This window comes from Strix uralensis, chromosome 19, assembly GCF_047716275.1.
Source record: "Strix uralensis isolate ZFMK-TIS-50842 chromosome 19, bStrUra1, whole genome shotgun sequence".
In the NCBI taxonomy this organism is placed as follows: Eukaryota; Metazoa; Chordata; class Aves; order Strigiformes; family Strigidae; genus Strix; species Strix uralensis.
The window spans coordinates 16,587,599-16,605,249 of NC_133990.1; the positions used below are offsets into that span (position 1 = coordinate 16,587,599).

The 17,651-nt window shown below is 63.0% G+C and overlaps 1 protein-coding gene across 12 annotated transcripts in view; it reads left to right on the forward strand.

The window, feature by feature from the left end:
• RBFOX3 (RNA binding fox-1 homolog 3) overlaps positions 1-17,651 on the forward strand; it is a 131,781-nt gene that overhangs the window by 41,321 nt on the left and 72,809 nt on the right. The window lies entirely within an intron of this gene.

Consider the following 17,651-nt stretch of genomic DNA (forward strand, 5'->3'; position numbering starts at 1 on the left):
AGCCCAGGTTCGGGGTGGGGGGGGGCGTGTGGAGATGGTTTTTGGTTGAGGGTGAAGCTGCTGCTTCCCACAGGCCGTGTCTGGGGCAGCCACCCGCGATTCAGCTGGCTGCGTGCTTTGCACCAGTGCTGGGTGAACACCCCACACCCACCCGTGGTGGCACAAGTGCCCAAGGTCCAGGCTCTTGTGAGATGACCTGGTGAAGGGGAATGTCACAGGGAGAAGCCACATCTGCCCCGATCCTCATGGGAGGGGGTGGGAGGGGTCCGGTCTTGCCCCGCGGGCTGGACTCCACAGGGATCGGTCCCGGCCATCGCCCTCCTGCTCGCGGCGGGAGCGCGGGGGTCCTGGAACGCGCAGGGGAGCGTGCGAGCGCCGCACACGCAGCCCTGCGTGTCACAGCCCGGACAGACCCGCCAAGACCCGGCTCTCGGCACAGACTGTGCCGCAAAAGCCCACCGCGGCGGCGTGCGGGGCTCCCTTTGGTCTGGTTTGAACCCGTCTCTGTCACTTCACGTTACACGGGCTAAAACCCCGCCTCGCGCTGGCACCAGCGGGCGCTGGGAGCTTGCACCAGCTTAAGGAGTAGTTAAAATTTAAACCCAGCAAAGGCAGTGTGACTTTCTCCTCCAGATGAGCCATTGTCCCCATTTCTTCCCGGCGTGGCAAGTACCCGTGGGTGCGGCCGCCTCCTGGCAGGGCTGTCGCAGCTGCACTTGCGACGCACTGGCCGGGGACCGGGTGCTGCTTGGGGACGGGCCGCATGGCACCGTCTGCCGCTGTACATGTGTCCTGGGGCCCTGTCCCCTCCGGCTGTGGGGGGACCCCCAGAGGCGGGGCCACTCTCTCCCCCAGCCAGGGGGAGCAGAGGGGAGCGCCCGGGCGGGAGCGGGTACTGGCGGAGCCCACGGCGGGGGTCCCAGCACGGGGCAGCTGCCCGTGTCCCCGCGCAGGGCTGCTCGCTGCACGCTGGCTCCTCTGCTCTGCCCCGTTCCTGAGGGTGTCCTGGGAAACCAGCAAACGGGCAGCGAGGTTTGGAGCATCCTCATCCCCCGGCAGGGGCAGAGGTCGTCCCGAGAGGGGGATTAGAGAAGCCTCGCCTCTGCGAAGAGGCTGTGCAGATGGATTTCCCCAGCTGCATTAATCAGTTTGAAGGCAGCGCAGGCAGCTGAGCTCTGCGTATCACCTTGAAGCTTTTTTTTTTTTTTGTCTTTTAGAAAACTTTGGGTGGATGTTATTGCTCATGAAAGCGAGGGGCTGATCATGCTGGGAAGGAGCAGGCGTAGTGTGGGCTGGCACTATTATGCAAGCTTCCCACATGCCGCTCTGCCAGTGCACTCCGTTCCAGAACAACAGCACGCGCCCGCGTGCCAGCCCCGAGCCCACCCCCGGGTCTGCCGGAGCACCGCGGTCCCGCTCTGCCCACGTCGCCCTCGCCGCAGGCCCTGCCTGCGCTGCCCGCCCTGCCTGTGCTGCCTGCGCCGTGCTCCTGCAAAGAGCCGCGAGTGCCGCGGGCGGGCAGGGACGGAGGGGCGAGCGCAGCCCTGCCCAGTCTCTGCCACAGGGGCAGGCGTGGGGCTGCGCCTCTTCCCCAGCCCCATTTCCTCCCTTTTTTGCCCTTAAACCTCACTCCCCGTGAGCCGTTCCCCTCTCTGGGGCCTTGCGTGAAGGCTTTGGGTTGCCGGCCATGAGCTGCAAACCGGGGGTCTGGTGCCGTGCGCGGGGCGGGCTGGGACGGCAGGAGCGTGCCGATGCGGAGCCCCTGGATGACTCTCCCCATCACCCCCAAACCCGCCGGAGCCCCCCGGGAGGAGAGCGCTGCTTACAGGGCGGCTTGAAGATGAGCAGTGGAGAAACATCTGACAGGGGAGCCCTCGAGGCACTTTTGTTCCAGCGAGTGGGAGTGCGAGATCCGCTCAGACATGAAAGGCTGCGCAGCTCCGTCCCCAAAGTCCGGGCAAGGAGGAGGACGGGGGGTGTGTGGCTGCACGGGGAGGTCACCCCAGGAACGACTGGCATGGGATCCCCGCTCCCTCCCTCCCCTCTGAGCAAGTAAATTAGGTCACACTTGAAAGTCAGTTTCTTGGCTGTGGATTTAATTTAGCTTTTCCAGGCTAGTTATCATATAATAAATTCCAGGAGATTTATAGAAAACATGCCCAGGGAGGCTTAGCCAGTGTGTAACAAGATTTGTGCCTATTTCCCGCTGTCGAGCAGCTCCAGCGAGCGCGGTGCCACCGGCAGACGCACGGGCAGGGCTGGCAGCTCTGCGGGAGCTCCCCGGGCAGCCCCGGCAGTGGGGGGCTGTCACCCCACAGCTCTCCAGGGCGTGGGGGGGGTGTTCCAAACGCAGACATCCTCCGCCCCAGCCCCCGGCAGCAGCAGCTGCTGCCGTGAGTCTCCCAGGGGCGGGTGCGTTCCCCGTGGCCACTCATCATCTTCTCGCGTCGGCTCGACGTGAGCGATGGCGAGTGGGAGCCGTCGCGGCGGTGCCCGTGAGCCGCAGGCGGTGGGAGGCCTCGGCAGCCCCTGGCTTGGTGCTGGAGGGGGGCGTTGGGGGGGCTGGGGGGCTGCCGGGTGCTTTCCTGCTCGAGGGGGGGAAGGCGTGCGGGATGTCCCTGCCGGGGAGGACCCTGCCTCCTCCCTTCCCTTGCTCCCGGGGCGCAGGTGGCCGTGAGACAGAGCTAAAATCTGCAGCTCGTTGCTCTCCCCGCTGCTGGAGGCGGGTTTCCCACCGCTCTGGGAAAGGCCGAGAAGGGAAAAGCGCTTGGGTTTGTAGTGATTTATGATACTTGCAGCACACCGGCAGCTAAGTGGCTGGGAGAGCGCCGGCTCGGCACAGAGGGCACTGCCAGCCGCGCTCCCCACTCCGTCTCTCCCTGCTAACGCCGCCCAATTAGTGTCTTATTAGTCACTCCACGTGTTAAAGCATTAAGAACAATTAAGGGTGAGAAGAGTTTCCAGATGTAGCAGCAAGCGCTGGAGCTGGGAGCTGGCAGCTCCGCTGGCTGCTCCCATATGGAAGGGATCTCGTGCACCGCAGGGCTCGCTGCGGGCCCGCGGGGACCAGCCCGCAGGGTCCCGGGGCCACCCAGGTGTGGGTGGCTGGGGGGTGACCCCCCTGCGGTGCAGCCCTGGGGGCGATGCCCGTCTCTGCCGTCAGCGCCGCGGCCGGGGCCCTCGCAGAGCCCCGGGGGTCTGGGGTTGAACCTGCTGGGATGCTCACTGTTGGGGGGGGCACGGCCGGGCCCCCACTCCTGCCCCCTCGGGGACCCGCTGCCGAGCACCGCTTGAGCGCCTTGGACGTGCTCCCCATTATTCAGTTTGCAAATGAACTCCAGTCAAATATTTATTTATTGGCTGGGCTGGGTGTGAGTCAGAGTCCCTGCGCTCGGCGCCCAGCCGTCGCTGGCAGCCCCACGCCGCGCCGAGCCTTCCCTGGCGAGCAAACGGGGCTGGGAAAGCGCCTGGCTGCGAGCAGCTCCGAGAGTGCATCTGGGACACAGCGTGTGGGGGGCAGCCGCCTCGGTAAAGATAGCGCCCGTGTTGTGACACTTTGAAGCGCAAGAGAAGTAGCACAAGCAGAGACGAATGTGACTTCAGAGCCTGAGCGCAAGTGACTTCAGCTCCCCATAAATAGTCCCTGGGTGGTGCTGGAGGGAGGGGGCCGGGAGCAGCAGCTCCTGGGGGCTGTCGTGGTGCTCTGGCGGCTGGTGCCCCCCCAGAAAGGCCAGTCACACCCCCACTATGGCACCCACCATCGCACCCACCACTGCGTTGGAGGGGGCTGGCGAGGCCGCGGTGGCCTCTGGCCGGTGCAGAGAGGGGGCTGGCCCGGTGCCGTTCCCGTGCCACTCGCTGCTGCCTGGGCAGCGACCCGCAGCCAGCTCCTCGCCTCATCAGTGTATTTTATCTTGGCAGCCTTGGTGCCTTTGCCTGCCTGGGGTGGTTGTATTTATAGCTGTGGCCCCCCCCCCAGCTCCTCGGCACCAAACCCCTCGCCCTGCGGCTGGGCGCGTTGCGAGGTTTTCCCGGCTGCTCCTGGAGGCTTCGACTGCCTTGGTGATGCGGAGGCTCCCAGCTCCTCCTGGGAGGTTGCCCCAGCCCCGGTGCTGCTTGCCCAGGGCTGCCTCGCCGGTGCCAGGGCTGGGGATCTCCCCGAGCGGGGATGCTGCGTCCCCCCCGCACTGCAGCTGGGGCCGAGTGAGCGCCGTGGGATGCCGGCGTGCAGCCGGGCGGCCAAGGGGAGGGTGATGGCCTTCGGCGTGTTGGAATGATTTCTCTCCTGCTCTCTCCAGGGCGAGGAGCGGTTCTTGGCCAGATGGTGTTTTTGAGTGACCTTGCAGCTCTGAGCGATTCCCTCGGCTGCTGAGTAATGGTGGGAGCTGCGGGGAGCGAGCAGCGGTGCTGCAACCTGCTCGTGCCGGTGGGAGTTTGTCAGGGAGCCAGGGCTGGGGAGGGACGTGGGGTGAACCAGGGGATGGAGCCAGAGCCCGGCAGCCAGGACGTAACGGCTGCAAGGAATTTAAATGTGCAGCGCGATCGCCCGCTCCCCTCAGCCGTGGGGAGAGCGTGGTGGGGCCGGTGAGGCTCCTGTGAGGCTCCCTGACAGCTCCTCCACCCCATGCCCCCGTCTCCTTCCCCTCCGCAGCGTGGCCGCTCCTCCTCGCTCCTCTTCCTCTTCTTTGGGAAGAGCCTGAGCTTCCTCCGAGAGCCGAGGTGCTGCCGGGGCGGGTGCTGCTGCCTGCACTGAGCCCCCCGGGGGTGGCAGCACCCCACAGGGGGGAGGCTGGGCCATGCCCATGAGGACTGAGCTGCTTGGTGCGTGCGCTGGGTGCTGGTGGGGGTGCTGAGCCCCCAGGGTGGGGGACCCCCAGGTGAGCCCCCCACTCTGCCTCAGCCCCGACCCAGCAGATGAGGGGGGGATGTGCCCCTGTGAGAAGCAGGGCAGGGGGGGGTTCACTGTCCCCCCTGCCAGCTCTGGCGTGGTGGGGGGCTGGGGCCGGCGTTGCCACTTGGGGCACAGCCCCGCACACAGCTCCCGGGGCTGGGGCTGTCCAGCTGCTCCCTGTCCCCCCTGGTCCCCCCCATGGGAGGTCGGGCTCCACCCCGACCCTCTGACCCCCAAAATCGCAGGGACGGTGTCTGAAGGTCCCTGCTGGGTGCTGCCTCTGGGGGCCAGAAGCCGAAGCTGGCTGAGAGCGGCGGGTAGAAGAGCCTTGGCAGGACGGAGCTGGGCTGGCAGGTTCGGTCTAGGACCAAACTCCAAAGAGAAGAGACCCAAGTGGGGGTCAAACAGCGCTTTGAGGGTCGTCTTCGCCGTCGAAGAAGAGCCGCTCCTGGGTGAGGCTCAGCGCGCTCTTCTGACGCGCGGCGTGAAGGCTGCAGCACCAAGAGGCGTCCTAAATCGAGGAAGGAACAGGGAGATCTTGGCACCAGCCCGGAGCATCGTTTGCGTTCCCTGCGAGGGCGGCGGGGGCCTGGCAGCGCCGCGGGGTGAGGAGTGCGGCCGGCACGCCGGCTCCGGCTGTCGGAGCATCCCTGGGGACCGCCGCGGAGGGAGCTGCGTCTCGGGGATCCGCGTGCTCCAGGTGTTCTGGTTTCCCGCTTCTCTGCTTCAACTTTGTGCCCGAGTTTGCCATCCCAGATTTGTGCCTCTGCTGCTTCCGAAGGGGAACCGCCGCCGCGCTGGGGCAGCCGGGGCCTCCCAGGGAAGATGCTCCAAGTGCCGTCGCAGCTCGGCCACGCTGCCGGGGCTGTGGGCCAGGGGGGGCCGGGCCGTGGGGGTCCCTGGGCGTGCCCACGGCGATATCGGTGTGGGCTTCTCCAAACGTGGGCTGATAAACCCCAGCGGGGCTGTTCCTGCGCCCTCTGGGGGTGGAGAGCGTCTCCCCTTCCCCCAGAATGGACCACAAAGACCAGCCAGGGCCGGGCAGTTCCCGGGTTCAAGGGGTCCATCGCGGTGTCCCACGGAGCGAGATGCCGCTGGCCCCCGCCTGTGGAGGGGGCAGCCCCCCCCGGGCAGCCTCACTGAGCTGGGCAGCGGAAACGCGCCGGGCAGAGGGGAGCGGCGGAGGGTGTGCAGGGGTCTGCGGGCGCAGCGGGTCGGGGCGTGGGGCCCAAAGTCACCGGAGGGAGCAAGTGGGGGACAAAGGGCTCCTGCTGCGTGTCTGGCCTGGGCGGGGGCGGGGGGAGCATCGCGGGAGGGAAGGGTGCGTGTACCCTGCAGATGGGCACGGGGGCACGGGGGGGTCCGGGGATGGGGCAGGCTGGGAGGAGGGGCCGGGCCCCCCGCGCTGCGGGCGCTGTGGGCGCTGCGGGCGCTGCGGGCGCTGCGGGGGAAGGCCGGGCGCTGCCGGGCGCTCGGATGCGGTGCTCGCCCGCAGCCGCCGGTGCCAGGCTGCCTTGCAGCATCTGAGCAGCTCCAGTTACTTAACATGCAGCAAGTGTTGTACTCGGAGAAATTTAGACGTAATTTTTTTGTGCTTGCATGTAAATGTGGGTAGGTGCTGTCCTGATTGATGGCAATTAGCATTTTCTAACGGTAACAGATGTTCAGATTGCCAGGAGGCTGGTACCTAACGCCCACACTGCCATCTGTTCCACTGGGCACTGCCTGGGGAAGCGATACCAGCGCCGCAGACCTGCGAGTCCTTGGTGGGGTGTATTTAACAGTATTGTGCAAGGGTTTTTTTATCTTTTTTTCTGGGGGAAAATAATAATAATAAAGACGTTTTCAGGTTTATAAATAGTACACTCTGTTTATTATGGGATGGAGACTTTCCATCTGATTAGCAGCCTGGATTTCTGTGCGGTGGCCGGCGCGGGGAAGGGGCTGTGGCGCTGGGCAGCCCTGGGCGAACGCGCGGTGGCTGCTCGGCGGGGAAGGGGCTGCTCAGCCGTGGGCCGTCGCTTCTCAGCTCGGGTAAGGGAGATGGTGAAACATCCCAGTGCGGTTTCTGAGGAGTTTAAAGGTGTGTTTTAGGAGGAGGCCCAGACCCCCGCGCCCAGGCGGTCCCACCCGCAGCCCCTTTCTTCACCCGACCTGGAAGGTGACTGTCCCTCCCTGGGCACAGAAACCTCCCAGTTTCCTTCCTGCCTCCCTTTATTTGCACCTTTTACACCCGTTTATACTCGTGCCAACATTCTCCTTTAGCCTGAGCAGCTCCTCTCCCTCCCCAGTGCCTACTCCCCGCATATTTCTAGCGAAGAAGCCTCGGCCGGGCTCGGATGAGCTCCTCTGTCCTCCTACGCCTCTGCCCGCTCCCCTGGGCAGCCCTGCGCCCCCATCCCACCCCTCCCACCCTGCTCACCCAGCGGCACGGATCGGGCCCGGCAGAGCCTCGCACGGGGCCGTGGCTGCTGCCTGCTTTCTCCTGGAAACCTCTTTGCCAGGCAGCCTAGAAACACACTTGCTTTTTTTCACAGATGCAGGAGATGGTGACTCATAGTCAGCTTGTAACTGAGTAATATACCTAGATGTTTCTCTGTGTGTTTTTCCAGGTTAGAGCAGAAATTCTCGCGTAGTCCTTATGTTCAGCATTTTGAACTTTGTGCTGTTCGGTCGCTCCGGTCTCGAGGTCTGCCAGCCCCCCTGGGCTGAAGCCTCTCCTCCTGTGTGGCCAATGCCCCCCCCGGCCCTCGCCAGCCCGTCTTGGGGTGCTGCTGCTGGCCAAGCCGCCTGTGATCCCCTTGTCTGAAGGACGATACCAGCTTGTTGTGGCATGGGCTGCCTTTGGTAAGGCAACGTTACCTCTTACCTGTTTGTCATGTATTTCCGCCTTGTTTTTCATTGAGCTTCTGCTCTGCGTGTTGGGGAGGGCTGGGGGGGCTGGGGGGTCTCTCCCTGCCCCTGGCTCCTTTCGTGGCTCCGTGCTCCTCTTTTCCAGGGCTGTGGCCCGTTGCAGCCTGGCACGTCTGGGGTTGGGCTGTGGGTTGGGCCAGTTCTGGGGGGTTTCTGGGACGGAGAGTTCCTCGTTCCTCTGGTTTGAACTCATTGGATGTTTTGAGTTTTGCTCCTGCTTTGGAGTCTGCAGCTTCAATTCCTGTTCCTCGGTTCGGTGAGGCAGCCTGCAGACGACAGTGCGTTAATCACCATCCCCCCTGAAAGCCGGAGCTAATTGTTCAATCAGTTTTCAGGCAACACCTAGGTTAGTTTTATCTCTGCTCATCCATGCTGTGTAGCAGCCTCACTTTTTTCTGTATTATCTTTTTATTTACATAATTAATGAACCTTTTACTATTTTGCCACAGCATCCCGTTCAGCCCCCGGCAGTCCTCGCTCTGCCCGTGTTGCCTGGCACACGAGGTTTTCTGTGCCGCTGCTGCCTCCCCCCTCCCCGTTCCTCGCAGGCTCCTTCGCTCCGCTCAGGTCCTGCCAGCTGCGTTATTTATCCGCTTAGTTCTGGGTCTGTTCTCTGGGAGCTTTCTTCCTCTTGCTGAGGACTCTATTTACTTCTCCTGCATTAAATAAAACTCTGCTGGCCTTACGGCTGAAGGCTGTGGCCTCTTAGGTCCTCTTGTCTTTACTCTCCGAGCTAGCCCTGACGTACAGATATATTTTTGTTTGCTGTTGTGTTATTTAGACTGACTCAACGCGTGGCCAGCGGAGCCAGGGTTGTGTGCTGCAGCCGTTCCTTGCGGCCCGTGTCTGGGCCAGGCCCTTGGCGTGGCAGGGGGACGGTCTGTGGCAGCCCCACACCGTGCCTGGGGATGTCAGGCTGCCCGTGAGGTGCAGATGATGCCTTTTGTTGTCAGCTGCCACTGCCATAGAGGCACGAAAAGGTCCCTGCTGGAAGTCGTGCGCCCGTCAGGGGAGAAGCTGAAAGACAAATGGATGCAAAATGCTGAAAAACTCAGAGATGCGGTTTGCAAAATGTGACTGTGTCGTTGCTGATTCCTCTCCGGAGGAGGAGTGAGCCGCAGGGGCAGGCGAGGCCGGGCTGGAGGAATTAGTGATTCCCCCGGAATCCCGTTGCCCATGTGGGAGAAGCTCCCTCAGCCGGGCTCGGGGCGTCCCACTGGCACACACAGGGGCTGATGCCAGATGCCAGGAGTGAGACCACGCTGTGAGGTCCCCAAGGAAACAAAGGGGTTTGTTATTTCCTAGAAGACAGGTCAGCTTGAAAAGGTGCTGGGGGGAAAACCAGAAATCGGTGCTTTTTTCCCTTAAATCGTGCCTGATGACAAGGCTGTCCCCGGACGATCTGGCTGGGGGGTGCTCTGCTCCCCGGGGTGCACCGGGCGGCGCAGGGGCACCCAGAAGTCGATGTGAGGCTTTGGGGAGCCGGCGGGGCTCGAGGTGCCGGGTGCTGCGGCCGGGCAGAGGTCACGGGTGCAGGCAGGGGATGGCTCACCAGCACGTGACATTCCCCACGGTTCTGTTGGGTTTGGTCCTTCCTGGGGGAGCTCCCCTGTCCGAGGTGTGCCCCAGCTATTTCTGTTACCTGCCAACCACCCTGCTCTGTCTGTTTGCTCCAGTACTGTAATTTGGGTGATATTCCCCAGGAGAGGCGGCTGCGGGGGGGGAGCTGGGAGGCTCTCGGGAGCCCTCGGTTGTGTCCCCGACGGCGCTGGGCTGGACCAGCTGCTCCATCCCCTGGAGCTCGCCAGGTCCCACCGGTCGAGGCAGCCGGGTGATGCTCCCACCTTGGTCTGGTGGGGCCAGGAGCAGCCTGTCACTGTCCCCAGGAGCCGTCCCTGGGAGCCGCAGGTGCCAAACCCATGCACGGGGCCATCGCCGGACACCAGCGGCTGACCCGCGGCGTTACAGAGAGGAGCCCCGGTCCTGCCCTCACCTGCGGCCACCGTGTCCCCGCGCGGGGCTGGGGCCATGTGGCACTTTGACTGGCACAAAGTTGTTTCCATGACACATGATTAGCTCTTCCCTGGGCATCATTAACATTTCTCTAAAAAGAGCCTGGCGTTCTGCCAGCTGCTTTGTAAGCTGCTTCGGAGGAGAGGAAATCAGCTCGTCTCCTTGGCAAACTGGGCCAGGGGATGGAAGTTGTGCGACGCAGCTCGGTGTGGAGGGCAGCTCCCCAGGCCCCGCCGTGGATTTCCCAGCGCACGGCCATTACCCGGCCGTACCGCTCGGCTGCCGGCAGCAAGAGGGGTGGTGATTAAATGACAAAAGGTGAATTATATAGAAAGTGCTTTCCTCCTCTCTGGAGAGCTCCCACGCTTTCTCCGAGGTTTGATTCTGAGGCATTTCTGTATTTTTTCTTTCCCTTCCCCCCTCCCAATTTTCCTTTTAAAAACATGAGTCAATTGTAGTGTGCACAAAGGGGAATACTGGGAGCCTGGGCTGGCTGCTGCGAGCTGCGGAGCCCTGCTGAAATAAATCCTGTCCTTGGCACTCGGCTGCTCCAGCTCGGAGAGGCTTTGCTGGGCTCGGGGGCAGCAGGCGAGCTGGGTCCTTGGTTCAGTGTCTGGGCTTTGCCACTGCTGTGCCCAGCTGGGAAGAGCCTCTGGAGCACGAGCTGAACCCCTCAGCCTTGCTGAGCCCCAGGAACCCCCCTCCTGGGCAGCCTGTGGCGGGGACGGTGCTGGCGGGCGCATTGCTGGGAGCCGGGGCAGAGCCGTGCGGGGAAAGGTGACCCCCGTTCCTGATTACTTTTAAAATTCTGGCAGAGCTGGACTCTGGCCCAGTCGTTTCCTCCTCAGAGGCAGAGCTGTGTGCTGGCAGGGGAGGAGAGGCTGAGGGCAGTCAAATAAATCAGGTGATGGATTGACTCAGGGCCAGGCTGGAAAGGTTGATCAGCTGCCGTCGCCAGGTGCTTCTCCGGCTGCAGCAGCACCGCGTGTGCACCCCAGGACCCCGCGGTTCCTGCGGCCGCATCCAGCAGACGGGGGAGCTCCGGTGTAAGTTCAGAGCCGTGGGATTTGATTTGCTTCGTTCGTCCGGTTGGGGACCTGGCAGCGTCCCTGAGCCGTGCCTGCCACGCGGCGCTGCCAGGGTTTGGGATCAGCCCAGGAAGGGCTCCGGGGCAGCTGGATCAGGCGGGTGTGAGGCTCAGCTGCAGCACCAGGAAACCCAGAGGCTCCGCTTTGAACGATGTGTTGGCCCTGGCCAGAGCTGGGCATGGTGCATGGCGAGGTGGGGGGCACGGGAGCCACCGGGCTGGGCAGAGGAGCCAGCAGGCAGCAGGCAGAGGAGCTGGCAGGCAGTGGACAGAGGATCTGACAGGCAGCAGGCAGAGGAGCTGGCAGGCAGTGGGCAGAGGAGCCAACTGGCAGCTTTGGGATGAGCCAAAGCCTCACCCTGGTGTGAGCGAGTTCAGGCCTCGAGACAGAGCTGAGCCCAGAGCGCCCGGCGCTGGACAGGAGACGTGGGCTGGGGCCGGGGTGAGGGGCTGCCAGTGCAGGCAGGCTTCTACCCCCCTTCTTTTTTTTTGTTGGAAAACAAGTCTGCTTTGCTGTCTTTGTCGTTCTTCCCCTCACTTGCTTTTCAAATTCATCTGGGAAAACTTAGCCGAGTGTTCGCATAGGTGTCACCAGCCCGACAGCTTGTGCTGCTCTAATAAAATGGCTCCGTAGCAGAGGGTTTGATCTATTTTTAAAGCGAGCTCAGCGCTGTCTCCTCCCGCCCTCCCACCAGCAGGCTAAACTAAGCCCGAAGGCTCTCGGGAGCGCGGCAGCGCGCGGGGCGGCTGGCGAGCCCGAAGCCTTCGCTCCCCCGGCCGTGCCGGCGGCAGCAGCCGTGGCGGGGGTGGCCGCCCCGACTCCTGCTCTCCCAGGCTGGGGGATGCTCTGGCGCGGCAGGAGCAGGGAGCAGGAGAGGGCTCCCTTCGCTGCTTTGTCGGAGAGAGGAGCTCTCTGCGTGATTTTTATTCCTTCAAGCAGTGAATGTGCTGTATAAATTAACATACGGAAACTTAGCTCCGCTTGGAAGTTTGGTATTTTCTCCTCGTTTGATGCCCTGTTATTAAAACTCAATTTTCTACGAATAACGTCCTTTAAATAGAATTCGTCTTCCAGCGATGACTCATACCAAAGCAGCAGCTCCTCGCAGGAGAAGGCAGGCACGAGGGCAGGTCTGGCACTCGCAGCCTTGGGAATCCCCAGATTAGCTCCCGGTGCTTTGCCACGCTCGGGGGAAGCTGCCCGGGCTGCCTCTCCTGCCTGTCCCACTCCCTCCGCCTGCCCTGGCTGCCTGATACCCAGGGACTCGGCACGGGGATCGCATCCCCTGGCACGGGCTGGGGTGTCCCTGGAGCCCTCAGACCTGCCCGTCCCTGCCTGGCCGGCAGCGGCAGGAGGTCTCCGTGCTGTCCCGTGGCCGCACACCCGCCTGGGCCGCGGTGGCACCGTGCCGCAGCCTCCTGCCCGCGTGTGCCAGGCGCTCGCAGCGTTCCTGGGTCCCCGGGCCAGGGAAGCGATGGATCTCCAAGCAGGCTGGCCGCGTCCGACCTTGCCACGTGGTGGCTGGGGCGGGGGGATCTGGCAGCAGGATGTGGGGCACGATAAAATCTGGGCTTTTGCTTTCCACCACATCTGGCTCGGTCCTGCCGGCGCTGGCGCGCTGCCCCGTCCCCCTGCCCTCGCCATGGGTCTGCCGCGGGGCGGGGGCTGCGGCCCCCGGAGACAGGGACGAGGCGGGGAGCCGGCTGGCAGAGGGGTTCCCCCGCTGCGCTCTGTGGCGATGCTCTGCCCTCCATCCCTCGGGGCATGTGAGCTGGACCGGGGAGCCCCAAACCTCACCGGGGAGCGGGAGGTCGGGTGCTGCACCAGCCGGCTGGGAGAGAGGCAGAGCGGCCGGGGAGGGCGAGAGCTGTCTGGGATAGAAATAGGTCCAGGAATTGTGTCAGGAGGTGCATTTTAGATGCTGACTGGGGTGGGGGGTCGGCCCAGCAGGCAGGGAGGCGGGATGGATGGGGCTGAGCCCGAAGGGCTCCTGTCCTGAGCTGTGTTTCACCAGCACTGCGGCACATCTGCATGAGGCAGTTTACCCCCGGGGAGGAAGAGGAGGGCACCAGCAAATCTTCCAACACGGGTGCGTCAGGCTGAGGCAGCTCTGAGTGGTCCTGAGCTCCTGCAAAAATGGGTTTTCTCCCACCTCCTGCCCCCTCCCCAGGAAGCCACTCGCTCCGGTTCAAAGTTTCCTGCCAGGATTATTATTCTTTCTGGTCTGGCATCTGTTAAGGTGACAGCAGCTGGGGAAAGGGAAGGTATTGGAACAAATTTCTCATAAAAAGTAGCTAAGTTGATGAAACCATTACAGCGCCTGCATCCTGCACTCAATCATTGTGACACGCCGGGGGAGAGGTGCCGTTCGCTGAGCTTTGCTGCAGGAGAGCGGGGCCGGCGCTGCCTTCCGCGGCTCCTGTCCCCGGGCACACACACACACCCCGACACGTCCCCTCTGCCCGCCCGCAGCCCCGGCTTCCCCGCTCCTGCCCGTTCCTCCGCATGGGCACAGCTGCTGGGGTTTAGGAGAGGGCCCAGCCGCGGGGTTCGGTCACCGTGGCAGAGCAGGGCCCCCATCGCTGGCAAAGCCACAGCGAGGGGACAGCGTGCCCCGGCCAGCACCGCTGCGGGCAGCGCCTGCGCCGGGTCCCGCCGGGTCGAGGCGAATCCTGGCAGCCGTCTGCCCCGTGTCGGGCGATCCCGCGGCAGCGGGCTCTGTGCTGAATCCCCAGCCCCAGGGCAGTGCCGTGGGGTGGAGGGAGTGGGGCTGGGGGAGATGGGGCGGCCGGGGAATAGAAAACAGGGCCCAGTGCTGGATTTCCAGAGTTACCTGCTTTTATTAAAAATCAATGATGCGCTTGAGCGGCTCCACTTTGTCTCCCTGACAGCGAGGCCTCTGCACCAGCCGGGACGCAGGATCCGGCACTGCTCACAGCTCTTGTTATCACCCTCTTCTCCCTGCTGCTCGCCCCCCCAAAGCCAGCCAGCTCATCTCCAGCCCCATCAGCACCGAGATTTACAGCCGGTCTCTGCCGATGCTTGTCTCACCCTTCCCCTGGTTTTATTCCTATGATCTATCATGCCCCGCTCCTGCTGCGCAGCCACTGGGACACTTCGCCAGGCAAACTCCTGCCTCGTCGTCCCCTGTTCCTGTGGAGGGAAGCGTCTGTGACGGTGTTAAAATAACAGGGCAGGGTCTCCTTCCCCACCCACAGCACCGGCCTGACCCTTCCCCAGCGCCACAGGGCTTGAGGGTGGCAGCGACTGGCGGCTGCCCGCAGGAGCCCAGCGCTCTCAGTCCCTCAGCTGTCCTTCCAAGCACGTGTTATTTATTTAATTGGCTTTTTGTATTTCTGGAGGAGCAGAGCTGGTGCAGGCGAGGGGTCAGACCGTGCCATGAGGCTGCCGGTGGCTGCTCCAGGCCCCCTCTGCTGTGCCGTGGCCGGAGCGTGGTGCCTCCCTCCGCCGCAGCCCTCCCCGGCACCCGTGGGAGCTGCGGGCCAGGCTGGGGCGAGCGCCGTGAGCACCGGAGGCTGTTGGCCACCAAGGTCAGAGGTATCGCTGGCCAGGACATGTCTTCCGTGCGCAGCGCTGGTTCTTGGACATGGCATCTGCCGTGCTAAATACGGCCAGAATCTGTTTGCCGGCCCTGGCGCGGGTCCAGGCGGTCTGTCCGTGTCCAGGCTCCCCCCGGGGTTTGAAATTCTGCAAGTGCCTTTTCCTGCAGAGGTGCTGCTCCAGGGACCGTGAAGAGCTGAGAGGCCTCCAGAAATGGCAGCTCACGCCTAGACCAGGCCTCTGAATTTTTTTCAATCCCTTTTCCGCCCCCACAGCCTGCTTCACGCTAGGCTTGAAGTGGTCACCCCTGCTAAGTGCTCGCCCCTAGTCTGGGTGTGGAGCCGGTGGAGGAGGCGCTGGGATGCGAAAGGAAAACCCTTTTTCCTGGAGGCGTTGAGCTATTCCTTACTCTGACCTAGATGTCAGCTTAACGCTCCGGCAAGCCCCAAGACTCGCATATGAAGTTGCCCAGGGGAAGATGATATTTCAGGAGCACAGAAGCTTCTCAGCAGTGGTAAAGTGCACGAGCTTTCCCTGGCAGGAGCCTTGCGGAGCCTCCGTATGCCGGCGGCCGCCGTGCCAGCTGCGGAGCAGTGCCCCCCTCTCCTTGGGGGTGCGAGCGTGGTGCCCAGGCAGAGGGAGTGTCGGCAGAGCTCCGGCACACGATGGCAGAGCCCGTGGTGCTGCCGGGGCCAGGGCCTGGAGCTTGCCCCGTGCTCTGCAGCGTTGCTGCCCAGAGCAGGATTGTTCCCAGCTCCATCACGTGGGTGCGCAGCAGAGGCGGGGAGGGGGTGCGGTGGTGGGGGTGCGCCCTGCGGTGGGGGTGCACGCTTGCTGTGCTGGGTCGAAACCCGCATTCACAGACACATCCATCGCCGTGGCCATCGCGCCCGATCTCCCACGTGGGGCTTCAGCAGCCAGCGCTGAACACGGGCAGCGCCGCTCGCCTTCACCTCTCTGCTCTCTGCTCCCCGTCTGTGTTCAACTAATTATTTTAATGAAGCACACCACCTTCCCCCAGGCACTCGCAGCCTAAGCCCTGCTCGCACACAGGCTCTGAAGTATCTTAGCAAGCGCCCAAGTACTGAGGAGGTCTGACAAGTTGGGGAGCAGTGGGGAGACACTGAATCTACCCCCAAGTCCTGGTTTTGGAGCTCTCCAAGGGTGTCGAGGTCGCGGAGCTGCCGCCTGGTCTGGCTTCAGGCACCAGAAGGAGCTTGAGCTGGGACATTATGACCTTTGGAGGGGTTGAGCTGGTTCCCCGCAGGCAGATCAGGGGTGCGGAGGTGGCCCTGTTTCCCTCAGCATCCCATGGCAGGACGGCCCCACGCCCCGTCCTCCTGTGCACTGCCTGCGCCGGGAGGGGAGCGATGCTGCTCCACCTCCTCCTGCCTTCGGCTGGGTGATACGGCCATAAATCACCACCAATGGCCCGTGGCCCCGTGCGGGAGCCGCTGAGCCGGGCGTGCGGGGCGGCTGGCGAGTGCTGGCTCTGCCCAGTGCTGGATGGTGTCAGCGCGGGGCCGCCCGAGTTCGCTTTGACGGAGCGATGTGAAAAATGTGGCCATTTCATTCTGTTTTTCTTATTTATCTTTATTCCGCTGCAGCAGCTGCAGGTGGGGAGAGAGGGGCAGGACTCGCAGTCATGCCAGTGGGTGGGGATGGTCCCCAGCCGGGTCCCCAGCACGTCCCTGCCTGGGGACATGCTCCAGAACCCTCGGCTCGCCAGGGCTCTGTTACCTCCCAGCTCCAGGGGGGTTGGGACTGCGGGGGGGTCGCTGGCAGCACCGGCAGGGAAAGCCAGCAGCTGCCTGGAATGGGGCTTCCCTCATTTTCTGCAGGTTTTCTCCTTCATTGGGCACATCTGTGGGCAGTTGGGGTAACGAGGGCTCGGGGTGGGGGAGCAGCGCTGCTGCCCTATAAAAGGCCCCCAAGGAGAGGGGGGGGTGTTGTCTGCAGGGGGGGCTCTGTTAGAGCTCTGCTCCCAGCCTCTGAGCACAGCAGCGTGGTGAGAAGATGGAAAAGGTCAGTTGGGTCATGGAGGGGATTTTGTGGTTGTTTTAGTCTCTCAATGGCTTTTTAAAATTTTTCCTTTCCTGCCTTGTGCCTCAGTTTTCCTGCCTGTTAAGGAGGGGTCAGATTTCTCACCCTGCCGTGGGGTGTAGTTGCTGTTGCTGTTGTGGTGAGGTGGGAGCCTGTCCCCTGCCTTCCCCCAGCCCTGGGGCTCCTCTGTCAGCCCCCAATGCTAGTTGGGGACCAAATATTCTCTGCTTTTGTCTGGCTTGTTGTGCCCGTCTCTGCTGGGGTTGGGTGTGTTCCTGGGGGTCTTCTGGGGGGCTGGTCCTGCTGGGTCCCCCCCGCCTGTTGCTGTTGGAGTGTTGGTGGCAGGTGCTGCCCAGCACAACTGGAGTGACCCAAAAGTTGCTGCTTTCATCTTCTGTTCCCCTGCACCTGTGTGTTCCCCTGTGGATGATTTAGAGCTGAAAGCCTGTGCTCTGGCACTGGGAGAGGGTTCCCGAGATAAAATAATCTCTGCCAGCAGCTGAAGTGACAGAAGCCCCATTAACAGCAGCATATGCCTGAAAACACACACGTACTGCAAGGGAGGAAGATGCAGGGTGGGGGGAGCGCGGGAGCAGCAGCCCACAGGAAGGGGGGATGCAATAGCTGGTAATTACTCTGCTGCCATTGGGACGCTCCTTGCTAATTTACAGCATTAGTGGAATCGGGATGTGATTCTTCCTCCTGAGCCTGGGCAGGGCTGTCCCCTGGTGCAGGCAGCCGTAATTATCCACATTTAACTGAGGGCTTGTAAAATCTATTTGTCTAGCAGAATGTGAGTATAATTGCTGTGAATTAAATAAGGATGCAGTTGTGGCTGGAGCAGGACCTCGCCTGACGGAGAGCACAGAAAGTTGCTGCTCCTCGGCACCCCGTGCCAGCGGGGAGGGAGGGAGGCTGCTGCTGGCCTGGAGCTGGGCAGGATTTGGGGGGTTTCTGTGCTTTGCCGCGTCCCCAGCGCAGACCTTCCCTCCCTCTCTCGTGACTGGTCTGACTGGAGTGGACGTGCTGATGGGAGCCAGGTGACCTGTGAGTACTCCCCCGGATCTGCTGGTTTATCTCCTCTCTCAGCTTTGCTTTCAGGACCGGGGACTGCCCTGGCTTTATTTTACTTGGCCAGTGTG